A 14,026-nucleotide genomic window follows, 5' to 3' on the forward strand; every position below is an offset into this window, starting at 1 on the left:
GTTCATCTATCATATAGTACATCATTCCATTTCAACAAAGATAAAGCTATTCTACAAGCTGATTCCATTTTGATTAACCTTTTTAGTGGTTGTTTCATCACCTTATCTATTGATTCCGAAAATTTTTACTGCATCTAATACATATTCAATCTATTAGACTCAACAAGATAATAAACAAATATCTCACATATATTTTTTCTTCAATTTTATTTAATTGTGTAGATTTTAAGTACCGTTCATCTATCATATAGTACATCATTCCATTTCAACAAAGATAAAGCTATTCTACAAGCTGATTCCACCAGATTTTGTACAAGTTACTCACAATGGGGTGGGCTCCACCCAAATAAAAATGGCCAAAATAATACCCATCCCCTTGCACGTGAGTAGTCGGTGGGGATTCTATGAACTCCCACCCTGGTAGAATAGCACGTCCCTTTTAACAAAGCCGTAAGTGTAAGTCTCTTAAGACTAGCACTAAGACAATGCTTTTAGTTAATCATTGAGTTTTTTTATATGTGGTGACAATTTTAAATTGGACAACCATCTTCCGAGCATTTAGGATGGTGACATTGAATTTTACTGTCACTAGTGATATTCGCCATTCTTCCATAAGCAATAGTTTTTTTAGTTTAAACCACTTAATCCTTTTGTGAAAGTTTTGACACAATCACATATCATAATATTAACAATGATAAAGAAAGACCCCACCCAAATAAAAATGGCCAAAATAATACCCATCCCCTTGCATGTGAGTAGTCGGTGGGGATTCCGTGAACTCCCACCCTGGTAGAATAGCACGTCCCTTTTAACAAAGTCGTAAGTGTAAATCTCTTAAGACTAGCACTAAGACAATGCTTTTAGTTAATCATTGAGCTTTTTTATATGTGGTGACAATTTTAAATTGGACAACCATCTTCCGAGCATTTAGGATGGTGACATTGAATTTTACTGTCACTAGTGATATTCGCCATTCTTCCATAAGCGATAGTTTTTTTTAGTTTAAACCACTTAATCCTTTTGTGAAAGTTTTGACACAATCACATATCATAATATTAACAATGATAAAGAAAGACACGTCTCATACATTGTTTTGAAGAAACAAATTTAAGAAAGACACGTCTCATATCCTGTGTTGAAGAAACACTACACGTAATTCATTTTTTATAACATGCAATTCATGTCGTAAAATAATGTTAACGGCATATAGCTTCGTATCTATAAAGCAAAGTTGTGAATTCTCACCTCTTTTTATGACATGCATTGAATATTGTAACATGAATGAAAGAGCGCCGTTAATTAAACTTATTACGACATTCATATGCACACTATAAATAGATCTCTATTTAAGACGTGTTAGTTGCTAAGCTTGCATTTGCACTTCGTTAACTACGTTTTTTAATAAACTTCATATTAGTTTTTTTATGTTTATTTATTTAATTGACTGCTCATATGTATTTTATTAAATATTTAAATCTATAATAATTGAAGTTAACAAAAGTATATATATCAGCCCATATATAATCATTCTTTCATAAGCGATAATTTTTTAGTATAAACCACTTAATCACTCGGTGGAGAGTTTTGACACAAAGTCTCGTTAATTAAACTTATTACGACATTCATATGCACACTATAAATAGATCTCCATTTAAGACGTGTTAGTTGCTAAGCTTGCATTTGCACTTCGTTAACTACGTTTTTTAATAAACTTCATATTAGTTTTTTATGTTTATTTATTTAATTGACTGCTCATATGTATTTTATTAAATATTTAAATCTATAATAATTGAAGTTAACAAAAGTATATATATCAACCCATATATAATCATTCTTTCATAAGCGATAATTTTTTAGTATAAACCACTTAATCACTCGGTGGAGAGTTTTGACACAAAGTCACAAACACGTATTATATTATTACTAAGAAACGATTATGAAATTTAAGAAAAAGACATAAAGCCTTAACTTGTGTTGAAGAAAAGGAAAGCAAACGATTACGTCTGAAACTTCAAGTTCTTTTTTTTTTCCCCACATCCAAAAGGAAAAGATTAGATAGTGCCCATTTGGCCATTTCTTGTTAATTATTTTAGCAAATAATTTATTTATCTAGTGATTGCTTATTATTCATCCACTCATTTCTTATTGCTTCTAAGATCTCCATTCCATTTTCTTTGACCAAGCATTGCATGATTGAATCTTTGGATAGAATCATTTGCATGCCTTCAAAATGCTTTGGTTGAAGATCCATTTTCTTAATAAGGGATCTTGAGATGATAAAAAATAGGAAACTAAGAAATAAATACCTTTCTTGTTACAAAAAGAAATGTCATTATTTTCGATACAACACAATACGTGCTTATACTTTATTTGATAGGTTAAAATGGATTATTGAAGAAAAATAAATGAAATCTCTATGTAAAGTTTTCTAATACTACACGTAAAAAACAAGTTCTTGTAGCTTCAAATTCTGGAGACCCCTTCATTAATAAGAAATTAACAAGCTTTCAGTAAGTGTAAAGAAGAAAATGGAGTTGCCTTTTCCATCAAAGCGACACACTTTTAGACACAACAATTGATATGGACATTAATTATACTTTTTCAGACTTTAAAATGTTTGTATTTCCTTAAAATTCAATTGTCATAACACGAACAAAAAGGTACCTGCATTTTTTTAATAAAAGTTTTTAGCTTTACTAAGCATTAATGGATCTCATTATTCAGTATTTGAGTGTATGATTATGTACTATCTTTGGACATTTGGTAACATGTTAGGCATGAGTATTCAAAGTTTTCTAATACTGAGAACCCATCATTAATAAGAAATTAACAAGCTTTTAGTAAGTGTAAAGAAGAAAATGGAGTTGCCTTTTCCATCAAAGCGACACACTTTTAGACACAACAATTGATATGGACATTAATTATACTTTTTCAGACTATAAAATGTTTGTATTTCTTTAAAATTCAATTGTCATAACACGAACAAAAAGGTACCTGCATTTTTTTAATAAAAGTTTTTAGCTTTACTAAGAATTAATGGATCTCATTATTCAGTATTTGAGTGTATGATTATGTACTATCTTTGGACATTTGGTAACATGTTAGGCATGAGTATTATAATTAATAAATTTCATCCACACATTTTATTTTTTAATGTTGTCCAATATGGTCCGATCCTTATTAAATATATATTGGTCATACGCGGATTAAATCACATTAGACATAATTAAGAGGAAAAAGTTAAAATTTTGTAGATTTAGCCTTCGATCCGGAAGAATTTTATAAACGATTTAATATATAAACAGATGGAGATGAGTAGTGTATAAATCGATAATACTTGTGAGTTCTTTAACATGTGTTGTTAAAATTAAAGTTTGACCATTTATTAATAATTTATATGGAGATGAGTAGTGTATAAATCGATAATACTTGTGAGTTCTTTAACATGTGTTGTTAAAATTAAAGTTTGACCATTTATTAATAATTTATAAATTTTTCCAAAAAATGAAATTCAATCCTTTATAAATAATTTATAAATTTTGTCAAACAAATGCTTACATTCAATAGGGTTATCTAGTATACAAGCACCAAATATTTTATGTATGAGGTTGACATAGACAAATCTAAATTATTTCTGTTTCTTAACATATCGAAATCAAAGTATCAATTATGTCATGAATATCCATAAAGAAATATATCATGATTAAGAAATTCTCATGGTATTTAAGTGTCAAGGACCCTTAATTTGTCTAGGGATAAGCAGCTAAAAAAAGTAAAGTTGCTGACTAGATTAACTTTATTTTAAATATTTGGATATCATCTTATTTGATGACACCTTAATTTCCAATTTATGTGAGAATAATTCAAATATATTTTAAAACTTGGATTTTTTTTTTATCAAAGGGATTTCCAAATTGTTATCGCGAGGCTCCATTGTTGGAGTAACATTCTCTTTTCAGAGCATAGTTCATTAGTGAACAATATTATGAATTCCGACTGATAAATTATTAACTTTTGCTTAATCCTATCCTGCATTATCAAATTTGAGCATGTGAAATGTGACATAGTGTTTCTACAAGAGTAATGTTGTATAGCACCACTGAGTTGAGCTCAAAGATAGAGCCAAGACTGCTTAGCTTCACATTTTGTGGAAGTATTGACACAAATTTATATTTGTTCAATTTGAATGTCACGCAGAAAACAAAACGGAAATGAAAGGTGAAATATGTGTATGTATAAATAATTGATGAAGCAATTGCATGCATGTTACAAAACAAATGCATATCAATTGGTGTCTGAATTATTGAATGAAAAGCAAGAAAGGAGTGGAAACTCCAAATGGATGGCAAAAGGTAAGTGGAATACACATATTTCACCACCTTCTTATGCAGCATTGAATAATTAAAGAAATTAACTTGAGTTTTGGGAAGTGGGAACTAGTCTTTGTTTGGATCCACTTTTCGCCAATCCCGTCTCATTTTACCAATGAAAACATAATAGTGGGATTTATCTACGATTTGAAGAGATTCAGATAAATTATAATTAGTTAATTTGAATTAATTCCACTTATTTATCTAATCTCAAACACCCCCTAAGAATCTGTTTTTCTCGATTGGATGAAATGTTTATGCAAATATCTACGGTCATTGCACCATTGATAGATATTATTGTTGGGAATCTATTTAACATGCACGGCGAAAAATTAAAATAATTTTCGATTCCCACTAAAAATCGCCTTTGTGTTTAGATAGAAATTGTGATAAAAGTAATATATTTTCATGATCTGCAAATTCCTTTGCCTTATCTTTGTTCCAGCAACTTGGATCTGTCTCCCACAACTGTCTAATTGTCCAGCTTCCAACGATTATCCACACAGAGAATAAGATTGTATTATTATGATTTTTCTTGTACTATCAAGAATAATGGAAAAATCACTACAAATTTGAAAACCCTAATCATATTTATATCAGCCCGAACGGGCTTGGCCTGACCTGGTTCAACATTTAATTCACCCATTTAATTAAATTCGATCCGTGAATTAATTGATCCAATTAATCAATTCAGACTTATAAATAAACAACCCAATTAATTAATTTATTCAACACTTGTTAAATTAATTAATTGACAAATCACAATCTTCCAGTTCTCCTTTTGTGTGCGACCTATCAGATTCCCGATCACAATACCTAACGACGTGAAATATTATTTTGATCTAATCAAAATCAAAAATTAAAATACTCTTTTAATTTATCACCAATTCACACTTGCCATCTCAGATTGACATCTAGTAATGTGTTAGGGCAATACATGTGACGAGAAATATCACATGGTATGACAAAATCAAATTCGTTCGTTTACCGTGAAACTATAATCCTTTCGTCAATATGATCCGATCAATTACGAGATATGTAAGTGTGTCAATCTCGATTATTGATCATATGTTTCACTCCATTATTAAGTCAATATAAGTCAAAAACTCATTTTCGACTTATGAGTACACCTTGGCCAAAGATCTAATTATCGACTTAATTGAATGAAACCCGAACGATGTCGTATTAGGAGCTCTTGGCAAAGCAACATTCAACACCGTCAAAGCATGACCGTCCTCATATAAGGTACTATGACGACTTCAAGTCAAAAGGACCAATCCCACTACCGAATATTAGAGATTGACTACTGACACTCAGATAGTTATCCATGTGAAATCTCTAGGTGGGTCTCCAATATTTCGTTCTATAACAAAACATCTACGTGTTCATTTAAGTGTCACCATACTTTAACTTGTGAGATCAGTTGCTTACTTCACAAGTAAGAAATGTCACATGTGATAGTCTATCCGTAATAATGATATTCGTATCTCATTATTACTTACGACCACAGACGATTTAAAATTCAATCATATGTACTTTGTATCTCACAATCACAATTCCTTGTGATTAACAAATTATGAAGATTTGAATCCACGGACTCTATAATTTAATTTAATTGCCTATTAATTAAATAATAGATCTATCATTAAGTTGCATTAATTATATATTGAAAGCATTTATATCCAAGGTTGATTGGACTTAGGGCATAACACTTACAATTATGACCAATAATATATTAATAATGCTATTTGTACACCATGCTCTATAGTATGGTGTACAACCCCTTCACATGAAGGAGGCCCACCAGTTATTGGTGAGCCCCCTGATGAGTGTATTTCACTCATACTTTAGACACATCTAAACTTGATATTTAGCTACTTCCTATGAGTTTTAGAGTGTTTTAATGTATGTATTGATGTTGTGATATATGTTGATGAAATTGAAGGAAATAAACAAAAGTAAGCAAAATTGGAAAATAAGCTAAATTGTAAGAGATCCAAAGTTTAGGAACTAAAGTGTAAATACTCAAAAGTTATGCAAGACTTCACAATGAAGATTCGAGAGTGTTAGGAGTCAATTGGATAAAGAAAAAAGTCAAAGAGATGAAATATAAACAAAGTATGATCACACATCAATTTCCAACTAAAAGAAGTTGTGTTTTAGATTTTTTGCTTCGTATTGAGACCCACTTTTGATATAAACATTCGAATTGAAAAATGATATTTGAGGTAAAGTTGTAACCCTTGGAGTTAGCTTTCCAACACCTTTTGAATCGCCTAAATCGAATATGAGGAGAAGAAGTTATGTTAAAAATATTGAAAGATACTCAGTGTTGTTTTTCACCTAAAGTGAGCATCGTAGTGACCGTCTTGCTGAAATTCAATAGCATCATGACATTGTGGCACCGTAAGGCGAGAAAAGGAATTTTTTATTTTTTGGACTTTTTTATTGGCCCAATCCAACCATAATTTTTCCAAGACTTTAAAATACTATAAATACACACGTAAACACCACAATTGAAGAGAAAATTCAGTCGAGCAAGAAAGGGCAAGATTCATAAAAGCAAGGAGGAGGCAAAGACAACTTGACAAAGAAGTTGATTCAATCATCCAAAAAATAGTTTTATCTTTCTTCTCTTCATGTTATTCATTATGAATTGTGTAGATTTCATGGTTTTTATCATGAACTAAACTATTCTTCTAGGGTGTGATTAGCCAAAACTTAAGAGTATGATTTAAATTTATTTTAGTTATTTCTATGAAAATTTCTATTCCGTTTATTTGTATTATGATTTTAATGCTTTCAGTTAATTGACCACTAATTAAATTAGATGCTAGTCAATTTTGACACTGGAGAGGGGAGAATTTAAGAACGATCATAAGATTAACAAACATAGATTTTATGGGTTTTGAATATATGAAGCTTACTCCATAAAAGAACCATGAACTTGATAGATTTTTTATTTTAGTTCGGAATAGATATTGGAATTAAAATCTAAGATTACATTCTAGTTGACACTCCAGAGAGGGGATAGGGATACAATTGAGTTTATGCTTATAAACATGGGAAAATTGATTAGAGATAACTAGGTTTTTGAAAATCATAGTTGATAATTAGGTGAAATCACAACCTTAGTCTTTCTCATCTTGATTATTCTTCTAACTTTGCATTTATTTGTTGAATTCCTCACCACACTCATCACATTAAAACCATTGATTTGATAATTCATTCGTCTACATAAAATAAAGGCTATATAATTACAGTCAGTGACAGAGTCAGGAATTAATGTTATAGGGGCAAAACTTTAAAAATTAATGTATGAATAAAATTCATATATAACAAAAAAGTCATAATATAATATTACTAGTTACAGTTGTACCTGACGATGCTTTACAGTATAAAATTCATCAATAATAGAATCTCAATCTAAATTCAAAAAAAAAATTTTGTTCAATTTAAATTGTCAGACAATCAACAAGAAAATCATCATCCATTTTGTTACGAATTTCTGTCTTCACATGTTTCATTACAGAAAATGATTGCTCCACAGTAGCTGTTGAAATAGGCAGTGTCAATATTAAACGAATCAATTTAGTCAAATTGATGTAACTCTCAAACCTTCTACTTGCAACCAATTTCTGACATAAATCAAAAGGTGTAAATACTTGAAATCGAGGCTTAGAAATCACATCATGCTGATAATATTGTAACTCAACTTTCAAACTATAAACATCTTGCTGTGTCAAATCTTGAGGATAAAATTTCTCTGCAAGCTTGCAAATATTATCCATGTTAAATTATTCAAAAGAATTTTTCGGATCCAATGTTGTACCGAGATAAATGAATTCTAATGATGTCTTATTAAATTTTGTATCTAACTCTATCATCAAAAAATCTATGGCTGCATTAAAAATATAAAAGTGGTAATGATGTTCGATGGTAGGATATTCACAACCATGAGAACAACCAACCATGTATGAACCATGAAAGTTAGGTATATGTATATCATTTTTTGAGCAAAAAAATTTCACCTCTTCAAGAAATTCTTTCCAGCCATCTTCTCTCAATTCTTAAATGATGGTTTTTGTAGTATGGACAAATCTCATAGCAGTTAAGATATCTTGAATTTTTTTTTCTGAAGGGCTTGGCAAAGCACATCTGTAATTGCCAACATTATGCGCATTAAATACAAAATAAATATAAATTCAAATGTTATCAATTTTTTGTATACACCACCCACTTTAGACCGAGTTCTTAAATTTGGAGAATAATCACTAAGATACTCAATACATATCAATCAAACTCTTTACATAGTTGTAATGAGAAGACCAACGAGTACCTCTGGCTCGTTGCAAATTACCAATTTGATTAGCCCCACTTCCAGTCTCTCATTCTTCAATTTCCAACAAATGTTCAATTTCTTTTTTGGCACTTTTCAACTCATTGATTCGCTTAGGAGATGTTGTAATCATATTAATAATATTGTCCAAATATGAAAAGAATGAATTAATATCTGCGACATCCCTAGCAGCTGAAACCAATATGAGTTGTAAACGATGGGCAAAACAATGGACATAATATGCATATGAACAATCTTTAAGAAGTAATGCTTGTAGTCCATTCCAAGCACCATACATATTATTAGCACCATCATACTCTTGGTCTCTTATGTTTTGCACTTAAAGGTTGAAACGAACAAGAACATAAGAAACTTGATTCTTAAGATTCAACGATATAGTGTCACTAACACTTTTGATTGCAAAAAAAAACGTTCCGTCAAAATTTCATTACTGTTCACAAATCTCAAGATAATGGACATTTGTTCTTGTGAAGATGCATCCTTGCTTCATCAAGAAGAATACTTAATTTACATCCCCAACTTCTTCACAGATTCTCTGTCTTACTCTATTAGTCATAATGCTCAAAATCTCTTTTTAAATGTCTGGATATATGTATGTAGATTTTTTGCAGCATTATCCAACACAATTTCTCCTATTTTTATATTCATTTTTCCAAATGCATCTACCATTTCAAGAAAATTCCCACAATTCAATGAAGATGGAAATTCATCATTGCCTCTAAATGAACAACCTTGAAGTACTAGCCACCAAACACTCATAATTGTGTTAGGCGCAAACGATTTTTCTATTTTTCCTCACTTGATACAGCATGCATTACTTTGTCAATATGTTGAGTTGCTTTCATTAGATCTTCAGCTTTTTTCTTGCAATCATTATGATATGATGAATATGTTGTACCAATATGAACAAGAAATGTACATTTACTTCCATGGCCAACCCTCTTCCAACTTTCAAATCCAACAGTAACCAATGATGAAACCTTAGGTGGAACACTTTCATTGAGAAAAAGGGACCAGAAAAAGTAATATGCCTTATGTGTTAAAGGCGAATACTTCAACCAAGAATATTGATTGTACCAATGCTCTTGAAATCGATGTTCATGTTTTCCACATTCTTTGCTCTAATACTCCAAAACTTTTGGTTGATATGGCCCAGCCTTTAAATAGGCACGCCTAAACTAATCACGCTCATTAAACAGAGATTCATATATTTGCTTTCTTTTTCCTGGGTCTCGTTCTATAGAATCAGATGGTTCTAACTCAGCATTGAAAGATGAAGACCGTTCAATTTCAGGAGATGCAACTGGAGGATTGGGTACTGTAGGAGTTGGAGTACCCTCGGATTTCTCGCTCTTTGTAAAGAAAGATAATAAAGTTCTTCCTTTCTTGGTAAGAGGTCGATTTGGTTCTATATTAAAATCTAGAAGCATAAAAAATCTAAACACTCCAGTATCCTAACAATCCAAAAACAATCTACACCAAATCCAAGAATCATCATAAACTCATACTCCATCGTAAAATATAATTCAAGGTAATCAAGGTCAAGCGAAATACCTGCTTATTGCTTACATAGTTTGTTGTCGACAAAGTGAACGAGACAATTAGATGAATTATTAAGCTTGTTTAGATTCTTTAAAAGCAAACCAATCAAATGCCTGTAAAAAAGAAAAAAGAAGAAAATTTACAACCATAAACATAACATAGAAAAAAAATTGAACATAACAAAAATTAGAACCATTTAAACACTATCTTTGATTCAGTAAATTGTTAGAACATAATAAAAATTAGAACCATTTTCAGAGTATGTTGCAAAGATCAACATCTAACCATGAGATACATGTTCTAATTTTTATTATGTTCTATTTTTTTTTTTAGAATATGTTACACACCATTTTCAGAATATGTTATAAAAATTAAAATTGTAGCATAATAATATAACACATAAACAGAACATAAATAAAAAAATCATCATTAATCAAACACATTACACATAGCAAAAAAAATTAGAACATCAGAATACCTAGCCCCAAAAAAAATTGTTTTAATACCCAGAAAAAGGTTATTTTGAATCTTGACACAAGAATTAAAAAAAGGCCACAATTACTAATCAATAATCGAAGGAAACGAGTTGTTGGCTAAAAATGGGGTTCGAATCGAAGGAGTTTCCAACCAAAACTTTTCTAACTTCACTTTTTCTTCTTCCTTGTTTGTGGTCGACAGTAGGCCGTAGGCGTCGGCGGTGGACGATTCTCCGTTGAGATGGTAATTAGGAAAAAGAATAGAAAGATTGGGGATTAGCTTATTAGAGTTATTCAAAGATTTGGGAATTTTTGTTCTCAAACTTTTCAACCAACTAACCTGACAAGTAAATGGTGGAATGAATAACGAAGGAGATATATTTGTTGTGTAATTGGGTAATGGGCTATTGGGTATTCAAATAATTTTTTGGGCCAGGTACAATAAGAAATTGAATTTACAAAATGGGGTGGGCTGGTTAATGGTTAGTGAGTTAATAGACTAAAATTAAAACATTTCGAGCTTTGGAAGCACTGGGCTATCACCCAGTGCTACTCCCTTCAATCTATCCTTGATTACAGTACTTAGCATAAAATTAAATTACAATCCATGTGGGTTCGATACTCTTAACTCCATTCATATATTACAAAACTTTACACCATATATTGCAATATAAATCACGTTATAAAAACGTACCGTTGTCGAGATTGTTTAATTTGATTTTTACTAAGGCCATGTTTGATAGGCCATGATTTTCATGGAAAATGAATTCCACTTCCTACCAAAAATGCATGTTTGATAGGTAATATATTTTAGGTAATTTATTTTCATACTTTCATGCCCCCTCAACCATTTTCCACAAAATTGATGGAAATTGATGAAAATAAATTCTCACCAATATGGTGAGAATTCATTTTCTAGGATGCTTGCTTTTTTTTCTTTTTTTGGCAATAGAAACAAATTCTATCCCTAATTATAAAAAAAAATTCCTTTAATTGATAATTTCCATATAAAACAAAATCAAACGAACAAAAAAAAAAAGATGATTTTCTTGACTTTTTTTGCAATGAAAACAAATTCTATCCCCAATATCAGTAAATTCTATCACTTTAATTGACAATTTTTATGTAAAATTAAGCCAAATAAACATCAAAAACACTTTTATTTCAATATTTTCCACGTAAAAAATTATACCAATCAAACATAATAATTAACAACTCCTAGTAAAATAATTTTTAGGCAATTCAATTTCCTAAAATTCGTTTTCTTTCCGCCCAAATTCCATCTTTGCAATCAAACGGACCCTAATATTATTACCAAGTAACTTTTGTTTTAATTTAGATTTTTGTACTTTTTAATAGTTTACTTGGTTCTTGTTTTAGATTTGTGTGAAGATTGAGTAATCTCTAACCATTACCCATTGATTCTGAACCAGAACGTACTTTTCATTTTTTTTAAGGGGCTTACAAAGAAACGGAAGTGAAATAATGATAGAAAAAGCAGCAAATCAATACAATCAACAGCAGGCATTTAGGGATTATGTCTGGCCAGTTATCAATGAGAACTACTTTGGCATTGCAGCCAAACTATCGTTGCAAATAACTTTGAACTGAAGCCAGGATTAATACACATGGTGCAACAAAATCAGTTTGGAGGTTCTCCAACAGTGATCCAAATGCTCATTTGGTTCTTTTCTTGAGATCTGTGATATCGTGAAGTTGAAAGGCATTATTGAAAATGCTATCAGACTCTGTATATTTTTTTCTCCTTAAGGGATAAAGCCAAAGTGTGGTTCTAATCATTGCCATTGGATCCATCACAATTTGGGAAGAATTAGCTCATAAATTTCTCACCATTTTTTCCCTTTTAAGGCAGCTTAATTACAGGGTATAATTGGTCAGTTTAGGCAAGCAGATTTCGAACCATTCTATAAAGGTTGTACCCCAACCTTGAGGGTCCCCACCGCCCCGTCCCTAGAGCTTTGTAAGGGAGGTAAATCGCGGGATGTGCCTCAGTAGGCTAGGGAACAAGAGCTGCCTGTACACTGCCCCTACAAGGAGTCCAATTCCATTTCTCAGGAATCGAACCTCCACACTACGACTGTCAGCAAGATGTGATATAATTTCACTCCTATCCTTTATACCACTGGACTATACCCCGGGGGCCGACTTTGAACCATCTATGAAACATGAGACGGATTCAAAGTTCTACTTAGAAGATGCCCTCAACATGGTTATCAGACCTAGATGTGGATAGAGATCTTTTACAATGGGTTGAATGGTCAGACACAGACAATAGTAGATGCTGCAGCATGGGGTACTTTGATGTCCAATACTATAGATGCAACATATTCACCGTTGGATGAAATAGCCACCAATAGTATCAATGGTCAAGTAAGCATTCATTTATGTAAAGAAAGTTCCTAGTGTTTATGAGATGGATCCCATTACAGCCCTTACAGCTTAAATATCATCTCTCACAACTCAAATGCCTTCATTGACATCAAAAGGAACTAAAAAAGAAAGAAGATTCTATCATGACTGCTTCCACTTCATACCATGAGTCTAAGTCATAGAATGAGCAAATCTAATATGTGAATGGTAGAAACTTCAATCAGAGAGGAAACTACTTACCTAACCAGTACCATCCTAAACTACGAAACCATGAGAAAGTCTCTTATGGTAACATCGCAAACATGCTGCAACCACCACCTGGGTTCAATAATCAGGCTTTTGAAAGAAAGCAATCATTGGAGGATATCTTGGTGACCTTTATTTCAGAGACTAGGGCAAGGTTCAACAAGGATGGGTCAAGATTTGACAACATTGAGACTCATATGACCAACATAGGGGCTACAATGATGAATTCGGAGGTACAAATTGGTTAGCTAGCAATTGCAATAAATTCCCAACAACAAAGAAAGTTGTCCAGTGACACTAAGGTCAACCCAAGGGAGCATTGCAATGTCATCACATCAAGAAGTAGAAAAGTAGTTGAAGATAGCAACTCTATTGAAGCTGTGATTCTTATACATGCTTCGGATCATGTTATAGGAAAACTGATTGATGAGCAGAAAGTTAAGGTAGAGGCAACAAAGAAGATTTCTAAACCTAACTCAATCTTATTCCCAGATAATCTACCAATTTTAAAGCCACTACTACCATATCCACAAAGGTTTTTAAAGAAGAAAAAGTTTGATGAGCAGTTTGCAAAATTCTTGAAATTCTTTAAAAAGATCCACATCAACATTCCTTTTGCAGTTGCTTTGGCACAAATGCTC

The sequence above is a fragment of the Olea europaea genome, chromosome 3, assembly GCF_002742605.1.
Source record: "Olea europaea var. sylvestris chromosome 3, O_europaea_v1, whole genome shotgun sequence".
NCBI lineage: Eukaryota > Viridiplantae > Streptophyta > Magnoliopsida > Lamiales > Oleaceae > Olea > Olea europaea.